Source organism: Pleurodeles waltl, chromosome 4_1 (genome assembly GCF_031143425.1).
Source record: "Pleurodeles waltl isolate 20211129_DDA chromosome 4_1, aPleWal1.hap1.20221129, whole genome shotgun sequence".
Classification (NCBI taxonomy): Eukaryota; Metazoa; Chordata; class Amphibia; order Caudata; family Salamandridae; genus Pleurodeles; species Pleurodeles waltl.
Genome location: NC_090442.1, coordinates 498571253 through 498587211, shown reverse-complemented (window position 1 = coordinate 498587211; position 15959 = coordinate 498571253). Strand labels below are relative to the sequence as shown.

At 42.2% G+C, this 15959-nt stretch overlaps 1 protein-coding gene across 1 annotated transcript in view; it reads left to right on the top strand.

Annotated features, from left to right (window-relative positions):
* Positions 1-15959, top strand: part of ZDHHC17 (zinc finger DHHC-type palmitoyltransferase 17) — a 217794-nt gene that overhangs the window by 159557 nt on the left and 42278 nt on the right. The window lies entirely within an intron of this gene.

The following is a 15959-nucleotide window of genomic DNA, read 5'->3' as shown; positions in this document are numbered from 1 at the left end:
TAAACTACTTCTTCCTTGTATTTTCATATTCAAATGATCTCATGATTATCCTTGAATCAATGAATAACAGGTTTACACAAACTCTGAGTTGTCTTTGAAACGTCCTACTGTAAATCAGAAAGAAAAAGGGATACAATGGGTACCTGCTAATGGAATTTTTCCAAGGTCTGTCGAGCATTTAGTTTCATTTGATGGATTAGAAAGGTGTGCTTGAAGAGCGGCGTGAGTTTAAAAGTAAAGCAAAAGTATTTGCAGTTGTAAAGATGAAAACAAATGTGTGATATTTATCACGCTCAAATCGGGATTAAAAAAAGACAAAAACATTTCAGATGGGGTTTGTGAATAACATAACCAAACCGGATTTATTTCAGTTTGATTAAAAAAAAAAACGCAGTAATGCCGTTTTGCACATAAGCACAATATTTCATAAATAGTACATAATCAATTTCAATGAAAGAAAAAATAGTAAAGTTGATGGACACTTTTAACCATAGATAACTCACCTTTAGAATATTCCTAGGTGCTATTCTGAAAATTCTTCCAATAATGCTCCTGCATGACTAATGTCAGTTCCTTTCTTGCCATGGCCTTAAATGGTGATCCCAAGCTTTGCTCCCAACGATGTGAGTCTTCCAACTACTCTAAAAACGTTTTTCGCACTGTGCTAAGAAACAGTATCCCCCTCCCAAAACTGCAAGACTTAAACTGTGCTGAGACTGCAGGAGCAGATTTGTGTCATAGCTAACACAAGGTATGTCCGTGGTTCTGGGTCTTGGGCCATGACTCGTGTACAACAAATGCATCCTTATGAACTCTAAAATGATTCTGCACCAGGAAGTTAAACTCTACGTTGCTGAGCAGAAAAAGTTGTGGTTGAAGCAGAGGTTCAGCTCCCTTTCCAGGTTATAGGGCTAATCATGGTCCTGGTCTTAAGGTCTCTCCTGTGAAAAATCCACTTGTAAGTCTGAGACAAAGGTCTCGGCAAAAGTGTAAAAGGTCCAAGCAGGATTTAGCCACATTAGGGTACTCGAAGTCGAACGAGAAGGCTCAAGGACATCATGATAAAGATTGTTGTCCCCAGATATTTTCTGCATCTGAACCGGTCCTGCGACTGGTCCTAGTGTATAGTGTACCCCAAGTTTCCTGTGTCATCATCCACCCTGCACCGAATAGCAGCTTTCACACAGGCCACACTGCAGATTTATGGTACAACTACCTCTGATGTCCCTTGAGGCCCACAGAGATGCAAGGGTCTCCAGGCAGGTGTCCTCCCTTCCCCCTTGATGATGCCTTCCCCCTTGCAACCTGCAACTGGGCCTTCGTGGACTCCCGTACTGATTTCAACTTTTTCACCAAAGTTAACATCCTTTCCTTCTATACTGACAGCCATGTTAGTCAATGTAGAACAATGATCAATCCAGACTCAGGTCTTCGACCCAGAAAAGACATCAGCCTGATGCAGATTTATGTTGTGCTATTGTGAGAAACTGGATGTTCGATGGGATGTGTAGCTATAGATACACATGCTGTGCATAAGCTCGCTATTGGAGTAGTACAACTTGTTTTAGTTCGAAGAAAGTTTTCGAGTCACGGGATCGAGTGACTCCTCCTCTCGGTAATATTGTGCATGGGCATAGAGTCCTTTGTTTTTCTCCGCTGTCAGGTTTGAACGGGTGTTTCTCTCGCTCAGAGTTCTCGGCGCCAAATAGTCTATAACGGTATTTTTTTTCGTCTTACTATTATCTCCACTATTGTTTCCGAATGCGTATTGTAAAGAAATGGCTCCCTGTTGCAGTTACCCCCCACTTTTTGCCTGATACTGATGCTGACTTGACTGAGAAGTGTGCTGGGACCCTGCTAACCAGGCCCCAGCACCAGTGTTCTTTCACCTAAAATGTACCATTGATTCCACAATTGGCACACCCTGGCATCCAGATAAGTCCCTTGTAACTGGTACCTCTGGTACCAAGGGCCCTGATGCCAGGGAAGGTCTCTAAGGGCTGCAGCATGTATTATGCCACCCTAGAGACCCCTCACTCAGCACAGACACACTGCTTACAAGCCTGTGTGTGCTAGTGAGAACAAAATGAGTAAGTCGATCTGGCACTCCCCTCAGGGTGCCATGCCAGCCTCTCACTGCCTATGCAGTATAGGTAAGACACCCCTCTAGCAGGCCTTACAGCCCTAAGGCAGGGTGCACTATACCATAGGTGAGGGTACCAGTGCATGAGCACTGTACCCCTACAGTGTCTAAGCAAAACCTTAGACATTGTAAGTGCAGGGTAGCCATAAGAGTATATGGTCTGGGAGTCTGTTTTGCACGAACTCCACAGCACCATAATGGCTACACTGAAAACTGGGAAGTTTGGTATCAAACTTCTCAGCACAATAAATGCACACTGATGCCAGTGTACATTTTATTGCAAAATACACCCCAGAGGGCACCTTAGAGGTGCCCCCTGAAACTTAACCGACTGTCTGTGTAGGCTGACTAGTTTCAGCAGCCTGCCACACTAGAGACATGTTGCTGGCCCCATGGGGAGAGTGTCTTTGTCACTCTGAGGCCAGTAACAAAGCCTGCACTGGGTGGAGATGCTAACACCTCCTCCAGGCAGGAGCTGTAACACCTGGCGGTGAGCCTCAAAGGCTCACCCCTTTGTCACAACCCAGCAGGGCACTCCAGCTAAGTGGAGTTGCCCGCCCCCTCCGGCCACGGCCCCCACTTTTGGCGGCAAGGCTGGAGGGAACAAAGAAAGCAACAAGGAGTCACTGGCCAGTCAGGACAGCCCCTAAGGTGTCCTGAGCTGAGGTGACTCTAACTTTTAGAAATCCTCCATCTTGCAGATGGAGGATTCACCCAATAGGATTAGGGATGTGACCCCCTCCCCTTGGGAGGAGGCACAAAGAGGGTGTACCCACCCTCAGGGCTAGTAGCCATTGGCTACTAACCCCCCAGACCTAAGCACGCCCTTAAATTTAGTATTTAAGGGCTACCCTGAACCCTAGAAAATTAGATTCCTGCAAACAAGAAGAAGAAGGACTGCCTGGCTGAAAACCCCTGCAGAGGAAGACCAGAAGACAACAACTGCCTTGGCTCCAGAAACTCACCGGCCTGTCTCCTGCCTTCCAAAGAACTCTGCTCCAGCGACGCCTTCCAAAGGGACCAGCGACCTCTGAATCCTCTGAGGACTGCCCTGCTTCGACGACGACAAGAAACTCCAGAGGACAGCGGACCTGCTCCAAAAAGACTGCAACTTTGTTTCAAGAAGCAGCTTTAAAAAACCCTGCAACTCCCCGCAAGAAGCGTGAGACTTGCAACACTGCACCCAGCGACCCCGACTCGGCTGGTGGAGAACCAACACCTCAGGGAGGACCCCCGGACTACTCTACGACTGTGAGTACCAAAACCTGTCCCCCCTGAGCCCCCACAGCGCCGCCTGCAGAGGGAATCCCGAGACTCCCCTGACCGCGACTCTCTGAAACCTAAGTCCCGACGCCTGGAAAAGACCCTGCATCCGCAGCCCCCAGGACCTGAAGGACTGGACTTTCACTGCAGAAGTGACCCCCAGGAGTCCCTCTCCCTTGCCCAAGTGGAGGTTTCCCCGAGGAAGCCCCCCCTTGCCTGCCTGCAGCGCTGAAGAGATCCCTTGATCTCTCATTGACTTACATTGCGAACCCGACGCTTGTTCTAACACTGCACCCGGCCGCCCCCGCGCCGCTGAGGGTGAAATTTCTGTGTGGGCTTGTGTCCCCCCCGGTGCCCTACAAAACCCCCCTGGTCTGCCCTCCGAAGACGCGGGTACTTACCTGCAAGCAGACCGGAACCGGGGCACCCCCTTCTCTCCATTATAGCCTATGCGTTTTGGGCACCACTTTGAACTCTGCACCTGACCGGCCCTGAGCTGCTGGTGTGGTAACTTTGGGGTTGCTCTGAACCCCCAACGGTGGGCTGCCTTGGACCAAGAACTGAACCCTGTAAGTGTCTTACTTACCTGGTAAAACTAACAAAAACTTACCTCCCCCAGGAACTGTGAAAATTGCACTAAGTGTCCACTTTTAAAATAGCTATTTGTGAATAACTTGAAAAGTATACATGCAATTGAAATGATTCAAAGTTCCTAATGTACTTACCTGCAATACCTTTCAAACAAGATATTACATGTTAAATTTGAACCTGTGGTTCTTAAAATAAACTAAGAAAATATATTTTTCTATAACAAAACCTATTGGCTGGATTTGTCTCTGAGTGTGTGTACCTCATTTATTGTCTATGGGTATGTACAACAAATGCTTAACACTACTCCTTGGATAAGCCTACTGCTCGACCACACTACCACAAAATAGAGCATTAGTATTATCTATTTTTACCACTATTTTACCTCTAAGGGGAACCCTTGGACTCTGTGCATGCTATTCCTTACTTTGAAATAGCACATACAGAGCCAACTTCCTACACGTATTCTTTAATAATTCAACTTTCGGTTCCTTTTCCATACTCTGAATCTAATTTCTCAACCCTTTCCTGAACAGAAAGGCCCTCTAGGGCCCTCTTCGGACCCTCTTTGGGCCTACCTCTTCCATGTGGTATCAAAGAATGCAGCCCTAATGGAACGTACTCCATTTCAATTTTGCTCTCGATGCCATTCAAAGTTTCCACACACTGACCAACATCAGGTATGTAATCTGTAACTTTCACCAGACCACAACGACCAGACTTGCGAAGCGTGCCGTTCTTTTCTGTCGAAGAAGATGCTTGGAGATCAAAGAGCTTGTTGAATGGAAATGGCATCTCGACCTCCAGATAATAACACCGGACATCTTCAGCGACGAGCATGGGCAAAAAGACTTGGAACAAGAGGGGGTCTTCTCCGTTCAGGATTCAGACATTGAGAGTCAACCATTACAACCAGCACAAATTGTAGGTAAAAAGCCCCATTTCCCATCAGAAAAATAAAACACAAGAGAGGTCACCGGTCCACCACTACCTTCCAGCCATGGTTGGAGCCGACACATGTATTCTGATGCCTCGCTCACCAGCTCAGCACTAAAATTTTAAAAAAGCCAAATCTTTGGCATCAACCTCCAGTACCTCCATTTCAGTACAGACAAAACAAACACTACGTGGTACTTCAGTGCCTACCACTTTGGCAACGAAAGAGATAAGTCAGTTTAATATTTCAGCACCGAAACTTTTCCATCCAAAACAATCTTCGGAACCAAAAACATTGCAAAAGACTTTCAGTGACTCTGGACAGTCTAGAACAACCCCTACATTACAGGTGAAACCAATTTTAGCAGTTATGGACGCTAGGCAGCACCGACATCAAATTCAACAAGGGACATGGCAGATTAGAACATCACCTCTGCCACCTTTAAAGAGGAAATTATCTTTTCAAGAGAGTCTTGATTCCTCTACACCTCCAAAGAAGACTACCAAAGAAAAGACTTATTTTCATACTCGTACATCTCCACCTTTACCTACTTTTCCACAACATACTCTTCCACAAACATCCCCCCCCCCCTCATTCAGGTTTCACACCACCTAGTTCACCAACTGGTGACTTTCAAGATTTAGGGGATACATTAGACAAACAGGACACATTGGATGAGTAAGATCTGGATCCTGTTACACCAAATAATCCGGCTCTTTACCCAGCTAGACTTTCACCACATGAGGAATCCACATCATACCAACAGGTTATATTGAGAGCAGCAGCATTTTATAATGTGCACATGTACAATGAACCAATAGAGGAAGATTGTTTATTTGCCTCCCTTTGGATAACCCACAAGGAAAGTCAGTTCCTTCCAATGCTTCCAGGCATGCTTAGACATGCAAAATTAAATATTTGAAGAGCCTGTTAGAGCAAGGGTTATCATCCCTAGAGTTGCTAAAAAGTACAATGCTGCACCAACTGATCCTTTATATACAAAAACACAAATTCCTCCAGACCCAGAAGCAAAAGGGCTAATAGCCAGTCAACAGGAGAGACATCTCCTCCTGATTAAAAAAAAGTAAAAATGCGACAGGGAAAGAGTGGCAGTTCAAGCAGCCAATCACTGGCAAATTGCCAATGCTCAAGCTTTACTATTCAGATATGACAGAGCTTACTGGGATGCTATGGAGGAACTTTTACAATGCCTACCAGAAGAACATCGTAAAAGAGGGATAGAACTTGTAAAGGAGGGACAAACCATTTCCAATAACTCCATTCGATGTGTGCTTGATGCTACTGATACAGCAGCACACATTATTAACACAAGTGTCATCATAAGGCGCCATGCCTGGCGCAGATGCTCAGGGTTTAAACAGGAGGTAAAGCAGGCAGTTTTAAAAACGCCTTCTATTAAAGAGCATTTATTTGGTCCACAAGTTGATACCACACTTGAAAAAGACAATCAAGCTGCCAAAGTGATGGGATCCTTACAAGCCAGCACACATAGGGTTAATATTCGTTGTGCAGGGTTTACCAGAGGATTTAGATCATCTTTTCAAGAACAGTCCACAAATCAAACTAAACCCACCTCTCAAAACACCAGAGGTTAACTTAGAGGATCATATAGATAAAGCAATAATAAGGGAAGAGGAAAACCTTCTACATCTAGAGGATCTTCATCCATCACCAAACAGTGACTTACCACAAACAATACTTAGACACACCACTCCTGCAGGGGGAAGGTTACAACTTTCTTACGCCCAGTGGACTCAAATTACTACAGATCAATGGGTACTTCAAATTATCTAAAATGGTTTTTGTCTGGAGCTCATTTCCACTCCACCAAATATACCCCCTCGTACTCACAGACTCTCAGAAGATCATCTCACTCTTTTCAAAGAGGAAGTACATTCCCTCCTTCTAAAAGGAGCTAAAGAGTCAGTACCATTACAATACCAAGGAACAGGAGTTTACTCCCTGTATTGTTTAATTCCCCAAAAAGACGAGTCTCTCAGACCAATATTAGATCTCAGACCCTTAAACCACTACATCCATCAGAACATTTTCACATGGTCACACTTCAGGATGTTATTCCTCTATTACAACTAGCAACTTCATGACAGCATTAGACCTAAAGGACGTTTACTTTCACATTCTTATTCATCCTGCACACCTCAACTACCTAAGATTGGTAGTGGCAGGAAAACATTACCAATTCAAAGTATTACCATTCAGAATCACAACTGTTCCCAGAGTATTCACAAAATGCCTTGCAGTGGTTACAGAACATCTCAGAAGAAAACAAATTCACGTTTTCCCTTATTTGGACGATTGGCTCATCAAAGCCAATTCATTCATACAGTGTCAAAAACATACTGAAACTACAATTCTTCTCCTACACTCTAGGGTTCACCATAAACTACAGCAAATCTCATCTGCAAACTCTCCAAATTAAACCCTGTCTAGGAGCTATCCTCAATACACAATTAGCTATTGCCTTTCCCAACCAAAACAGGGTCCAGGCTTTCAGACATTAATTGCAACATTAAAACAGAACCAAACATAGTAAAAACTGTTATGAAACTGGAATGATGGCATCTTGTATTGCCACGGTGCCTCATGCCAGACTTCAAATGCGTCCTCTTCAACAATGTCTCTCTCGTCAATGGTCTCAAGCACAGGGTCAAATGGAAGATCTAATGTTGTTGGACCGCCGGACTTATCGCTCTCTACATTGGTGGAATATCGCAAACCTTATGAACGGGTGGCCCATTGTAGACCCTGTACCTCAGATCACTCTCACAGCAGATGCCTCAATGTTTGGGGAGCTCATCTACTCAACCTAACAATTCAGAGGATATGGGACAATACTTATCGGTCTCTTCATATCAATTACCTGGAGCTACAAGCTATATTTTTGACAATGAAAGCATTTCTTTCACAGTTGCAACACAAAACAGTGTTGGTACACACAGACAACATGGCTGCCATGTACTACATTAAAAAATGGGGGTGGGGGACACAATTTCATCAACTGTCCTACCTAGCACAAACAATATGGAAATTCATCACCATATTCACATACTGGCACAATATCTCCTGGGGACAGACAACCAATTAGCAGACCTACTAAGCAGGATGCATCAACACGAGTGGGAACTCCACCCACAAGTCCTTCAACAGTACTTCAAAAAGTGGGGAACACCTCAGAAAGATCTGTTCGCAACATGTCAAAAAACTAAAAATGGCAAAACTTCACCTCCAGGTACTCACACCCTCAGTCCAAGGGCAATGCTCTATGGGTGAGCTGGTCAGGGATTTTTGCTTACGCTTTCCCCCTCTCCCACTCTTACCATTTCTAATCCAGAAACTAAAACAATTCTCCCTCGACATGATCTTAGAGGCCCATACATGGCCACGTCAACCATGGTACACAACACTTTTTTAAATCTCAGTTGTTCCTCATCAAAAATTTCCCAAAAGACCAGATCATTTTCCATGTGCAGGTGTCAGCGCCTCCCTCCCACTCTTGCTCAGGAAGACTCATCTGGAAATGTAGGACACACCTCCACTCCCTTTGTATGATTGTATAGAGTAAATTCACAAACAGCCCAACTGTCAGTCCGACCCAGACATGGATTTAGCATACAAGCAGAGGCACAGAATGGTTTAGCAAGAAAATGCCCACTTTCTAAGAGTGGCATTTTCAAACAGACAATGTAAAAACAAACTTTACCAAAAGATGTATTTTTCAATTGTGATTTCAGAGACTCCAAACTCCATTTATCTATCTGCTCCCAATGGGAAATTACACTTAAAAGATATTTCAAGACAATCCCCGTGTTATGCTATGGGAGAGATAGGCCTTGCAATAGTGAAAAACGAATTTGTCAGTATTTCACTATTAGGTCATGTAAAACACATCAGGATATGTCCTACCTTCTAAATACACTGCACCATGCCCACGGGGCTGACTTGGGTCTACTTAAGGGGTGACTTACATGTAGTAAAATGGAAGGTTTGGGCTTGGCAAGCGGGTACAATTGCCAGGTCGAAATGGCAGTGGAAGACTGAACGCACAGACACTGCAATGGCAGGACTGAGACATGTTTACAGGGCTACTCATGTGGGTGGCACAATCAGTGCTGCAGGTCCACTAGTAGCATTTGATTTACAGGGCCTGGGCACCTCTGGTGCACTTTACTAAGGACTTACTGGTAAATCAGATATGCCAATCCTGGATACACCAATCACCAATACAATTTAGACAGAGAGCATATGCACTTTTGCACTGGTTGGCAGTGTTAAAGTGCCCAGAGGCCTAAAGCCAACAAAAACAGGTCAGAAACAAATAAGAGTAAGGGGGCTAAACGTTTGGGGATGACCCTGCAGAAAGGGCCAGGTCCAGCAGGGGCAATAGGAAGTCAGAGAGGATCAGGGCAGGAATTAGGCTATAGTGTAGAAGCAGACAAATGAGCGGGAGGCACAAGCGCACTTGGCCATTCCCATGACTACAAAGGAGTAGTAGAGAAGAGAGTTCCTCAGGATTTCCAGTTCAGAATGGCATTTTGTGGAAGTGAATAGCAATAGCTAAAGAAACACCCCTTCTAAATGTAACCCATGGACATAGTTGGGATTTCCTTACCTCCACAGAGATTTGTGTCCTTGGATACCCCTAGATATGAATAGAAGAAAGTGGAAAACTCCAGTTGTCTGTGGAAGCCTACATATATGCCTTCAACCTGTGACTCTTTGGCCATGCCATTTTTGGTTTACACCACCTTTGTAGCGTTCCTGTTTATGGTGAAGAGCAGGTTGTTTATAGGCATGCATTGTATCTAACTAATGGAAACAACTGATGCTTGGTCCAAAAAAGCAATTTGAGAAGTGTACGTAATAGTGATTGTGGTAAGACTGGTACAAAATCAGGTGATTAGAGTGGTTTTGCCTAGAAATGTAAAGCAGATTAAACCGTTGGCCTTAGAATAATACAGATTATCAATGGCTGGCTGTCAACGCTAATGGAACTGCTCACCTTTTAGCTTTTTTTCACCTCCGTTTGTCTTGCGACGTATTGTTAAAATTGTTAAGGAAGTGTAATACAATTGAGGGATAGTTTTTTCAGGTTCACTTATTCATGCCTGAGTACATACAACTGTAGGTAAGAATGACAAAGTGGGAGACAAATAAGCAACAGTGATGACCTTATTCACTACTTGAGAACTTACACATTTTTCCTCAGAATTCAAACAGCTGCAATATGCTGCTGAAAAATTAGCAATTAAGGTCTGATGAGCAAATATGCATCTCCAGGACTTATGCAAACATTTAAACAAACTAAGTGTGGTGTTAAATGGTCTGTCCTGCTTAAAGCCTGTTGTGGATGGTGTTGTAGTTAAATAGTTGAAGGGAATTCAACAAAACTGAATTTAGGTAGTATTTCTGAAAACTTTGTGTGGGAGACCAATATTATGTGCACATTATACTTCTGCTGAATTGAATTCACCTTGAAGTGGCCGCTATATCCTTTTACCTGGAATGTAGCAAGAACAAGCATACAAAATTGATGATCTGCACAATACAATTCAATGCATGCATGATATACTGTGTATTGTACTTTATAAGGATGAAGTGTTTTTTTTTTTTTTTTTTTTTTTTTTGCAATTACATTGCTTAAACTGAACCAGGTAGAGCAATCGCTAACTATAAATGTCGGTGTTTTTAGACGGGCAGAGTCATAGGAGGAAACAGTACTTTTTTAAGTATTCCTAGAAGAGCATTTCCTAAACAGTGGATCATAAGTCAATATTTGATGAACCACTATAGTCATGGTCTGTTTTGTGAGTTATATTTCAAAAGATTACCGTTTTTGTGCACCAGTGCAAATATGATGAACAGTGTCGCTAAGGCTAGTTTTAAAACAAACCCTTTCAAGTATTTCCAAGCAAGACAACAGGCGAACCTTTCAGTATTTCTTGTAGCCTTCTTTTGTACTTCATAAAGCCATTTTATCAGCAAATATACTCTAATCACTATATGTGATCATACATGGTCATACACAAGTGGTATAGTTGTCACGCTTAAAGAAATGTAGATGTGGCCAAATGGCCAGAGTTGCCAACTTCAGATCTGGGGAACTAGTTTAAAGTCCTGATGTTGACTCCACATCCTATGATTCTAGGCAAATCACTTAATTGCCCATGCTAATAATAAAACAATTCTGTCTGTGTGTGATGTAATCTGGTGCTCACATAAAGTGCTCCAATGTCCTTAGGCAGTGTTAGCACTATAAAAAACTGATATATGTATATTAACTAGTGGCGGTCGCTACTAGGTAGTTATAGTTAGGAATGGGTTTCTATAGAAAAAGCATTTTTTACTTGCCTATATCTTTGGTGCCAGCTGACGAATCTTAACATTTTCTAAAAAAAAATACAATGCTCATGTCAGCTGCTGTCTGGAAAGCTTCTGGGTGATCCGTCAAGTGGGGCCCAAGAAAAAGGGGGGTCCCAAAACACGTTTTCTCCATGTTAACTTCCATAGGAATTTAGAACAGAAGTAGCGGCCGAACCACTGGATGAATTTACACCAAATTTGGCAGAAAGGTAGCTCTTGGTCAATAAAGAGACCTTTTTGTGATTTGGTCTAAATCTGTTCAGTGGTTTTCTAGTTATTAAGTGAAAAACAAACTTGTGTATATATAGGGACTCGGATCCATCACAACACTTGCTCAGAGATTCGCAGCAGAAGCAGTACTGTGATTGGCTAGACGCAACCTGTGCAAAAAGTAGCGGCTGCTATTTTATGAAACAGCAACTCAAAAGGGTGATGGATGAAGTGCTGAAACTTTTTCAACACTCACTTCAAGTCACAGACCTGGGTTTAGTCCATTGTTCTTTTGCTCAACATGCCACCCCAGTTTCGACCCAGCCATATGCAAATCAGTCTTGACCCGGTTCCCGATGGGAACAGTTCAGCCCGAACTACCAGGCCAGGTCCTCCCTAGACCAGAAACAAGCATCCTGGGGCCGGTTTCAGGGTATTATCCTTCATCAGCCAGGCTAGATTGAATCCACTGGCACAGTGAGCACAGGACCCACGTCTAGTCATGCCCTTCCCACTTAAATCGACTTTAACAACCCAAGAGGATAATGGATGGAGTGCTGAAACTTTTTAAACACTCGCTTACCAGATCTGTGACTGAGGGTGAAGGTTTGAAAAAGACTCTTAATTTCTTTTCATGATCTACAGGTTGCACTCTACATATACTGTGCATAATAGATGTGAACATAAAATGCATCATAAAATATCCATACACAAGTCAAGGCCATCTAGGCGGAGATCATACCTATTCTGCGCTGGCCTAGCTGACTAAAGACGTGAATCTAGGCTTCCTGATCTCCCTGCATCTGGCTGATACCTACATGAAAAAACAAAGACATAATTAAAACTTTCAACCATATATCTCATATTGCAATTTTCAGATGTACAGATTTAAAGTGCATAGATATTGACATGCAATGGTATAAAGGAGACACATAGATATTACCCAGTTAGAGGCTGACTCATACGTTTACTGACATTTCTTCACTAGAGTTCAGTCCTTTTGGTTTTCATGCTTCAAAATCAATGATGTATTTAAATTCTAAGATGTATAACTGTTTCTCTCTGACACCACCTCTGGTATTCACTGGCACCGCATCAATTAGAACAAATCTTCTAAGAGAAAAATGTGATTTGTGTGCATCTGCAAAGTGTCAGGCTACAATATATTGTTTATCAATGTGTTTTATAGCCCTTTGATGTTCTAAGATTCTCTTTCAGGCCTCCTGTTTAGTGCTGCCCACACAGTTTATCACTTGGGAAGATCAAACAGTATACACTAAATTCTGTATTACATGTGTACCTCCTTCTGATAGTTAATTGTCTACAAGTGGCAGGAATCCTCTGTGTACTGCAGTTGGTACTGTACTTACATGCTTCACATGTTTTGCAGCAGTCAAATTGAATTTAGCAATTGTCATCAGTTTTAAGTACATGCCAGTGCTTGAGTAGAAGAAGAGGTAATACATCTTAAATTGTATGATTCTCTGGTGTTTTCTCCCTTTTCAAATAGTAATTGTTCCCTGTTTACCATATCCTCTCGGGCAACTGCTTGCCAGATAGTTTTTGTTGTTGCATCTTCTTTCTCTAAATCTTTTGATCCTGTAACTCCTCTCTCTTTTAAAGTTTTGAAAAGTACTGCAAATCGGTTTAGCCCTAAGGAGGCCCCCATAACGGATACTGTAGATAAGGCTTTAAGGGTGTGAGCTTGTGGCAAATAGCAGACTGTTGGCAGTTGTTTGGCACCAATTTATTTTCTATACCCTGAACTTGTATGTCCAAAAATTCAATATAAGTTTTACTTATTTGACCTGAAAATCACAAATTACATTCATTCATATTTAATTTATCAATACATTTGCTGGCAGAATCAAAATCACCATTCCAGATGATATCAACATCAATAAATAGTGTCCACATCACTACATGATCTTCAAAATCGGTGAGATTACTGGACACTTGTTCCTCCTAACAGCCAAAGATTTGCGTAACTGGGGCGACCCAAGTCTAATAGCCTGAATTACCTTATGATGACCTTAGATGTAGTCTTGGGTATGGATATTTAATGATGTATCTCATGGTCACACCTATTACACACAGTAGATGTATGGTGTAACCTGTAGACCGTGGAAAATAAATTGGGAGTCCTTTTTTTACTATAATTAAGAAACCATGAGGTAAAATAATTTTTTGCACTAGCTCTTTGATATGCTGCTATACTTTTTCATGACTATTGCCTTGAATCAGAATTACATGAACTTTTAGGCAAATATATATGTTAGCAGCAACACTAAATGTATTAGTTGAGTTTTGTACTAATGGACCTTCATGATTATATTGAGGTCCTTAGACAAATCATTGGTGATCCAATCTAATTACTGAATCTGATTATAAGCTATTGCAAATATTGTACATATTAATATAAATTGAACATGGCAATCATGGTGGAAATGATTATGATGCTTAAATGTGTGTATAATAGTCTGTTTTGACTATTACAGCTACAGCTGAAATGTGTCGGTGAAGCAGTTTTCGTGATAAACCATGTTCCACAGCAGAACAACATTTTTCAGAAGCCTTGTGATTTTAGTGTATGGATGTCACAGGCCTGCACACCCCCCCTCTTTTAAAGGTGTTCCACATCTATACTCCAGTGCAGTCCACCATCTGCCACTTTTATGGGTAGATCAGTATCTTAGCCACAGTCTGATAACTCGCCCCCCCCTTCTCGTCCGAACCCTACCTCACAAAAGCAGGGGTCCCCCAAGGGTCAATCATCTCACCTTTGCTTTTCAACATCTACATGATATCTTTACCAGAACTGATCAATGATTTCCATCTCACATGTTCAACTATGCAGATGACACACAAATACTACTTAAATTAGAATGCCCCAAAAACATTGAAAACTCACAAATCTTCAGTTGCCTCAGAGCCGTTGATCAGTGGATGACCTGGAGCCATCTCAAACTAAATACCTTCAAAACAGAAATACTCATATGTGGTGAATGGAAATTTTATGACCCTCTGTGCATCTAGCCTGACGATCTCGGACCACCTCCTCAGTTATCCAAGGAAGTTAAAAACCTAGGAATCACCATGGATTCCAAGTTAACTATGAATGCCCAAGTGGACAAATTAGCACGAACAAGCTTCATCACCTTGAAGACTTTACGACGCATCTTCCCCCACCTCGGATTTCCACACAAGGTGAAAGCTACTATCTCGCTTGTACTATCCAAACTGGATTATGCCAATGGCCTCTAACATGGATCATCTCTATCTGTTATGAAAAAACTACAACGTATCCAGAATTCCGCAGCCAGGCTACTATTACATGTAAAGGCGCAAGCCCACGTCTCCCCTGCCTTGGGAGCACTACACTGGTTACCCGTTGCCAGAAGATGCACTTTCAAGCTGCTTTGTATCACCCACAAAGCTATACATGGAACAGGACCGCTTTTTATCAGAAACAAAAAACCCAAATACATCCAACAAAGAAACCTCCGCTCAAGATTGGCACCCCGCCTTAGAACACCACCATACAAGAAAAAGACTATAGGTGGTACATCCTTCTCTGTTCAAGCAGCCAAACTATGGAATTCATTTCCCCCAACTATAAGAGTCACAGATAACTTTCTTGTCTTCAGAAAACTACTCAAGAGTTGGCTCTTTCCTTCATAACCACCATATTCAAACAACTATGAACTGCATATACCTATGTTGATAAATATTTTTTTCTGATTATGTGTATATTTCTAATTATGTATAGTTTCTTTAGAAAATATGTATTGCTACTATGTCATAACATTAAAATACACACACTCTTTAAACCTTTTTGACTAAGTATATTTTACCCAGGCTTCTAATTATGTATTGTATGTGCATATGTGTGTGTTCGTGTGTGTATGTGTATATATATATATGTGTGTGTATATATGTATATATATATATATATATATATATATATATATGTATATATGTGTGTGTGTGTGTGTGTATATATATGTTGTTTCTGTGCTTGGCATGTTCGTGGATCATTGCATGGCTCCTGGGTGGGTTGTTATACTAGATATCTATGAATTCCTGCTCTCATCTTATCACACTTATCTACCCATCATCATATGTCATGTCTCTATCAAACTATCCTCCATTCTCACTCTGACTCAACCCAAATCCTTTCTACTACTTTCATCTCCTAAATAACTCTGCCTAAGCTCTTCCCTCCGCTTCCACATCTAACTCACCAAACCTCACTCTACTCCCGTGACCTCCCACACAACCCTATTAAATTCTCCCGCATTTATCTCACCCTGCTACTATGCTTTCCCTAACCCTTCCAGATACTCTTCCCTCCTCCATCCCCTTTACTCATCCCAAGCCTTTGGGTTGAGTAAATTAAGGATATAGTCCCAATTA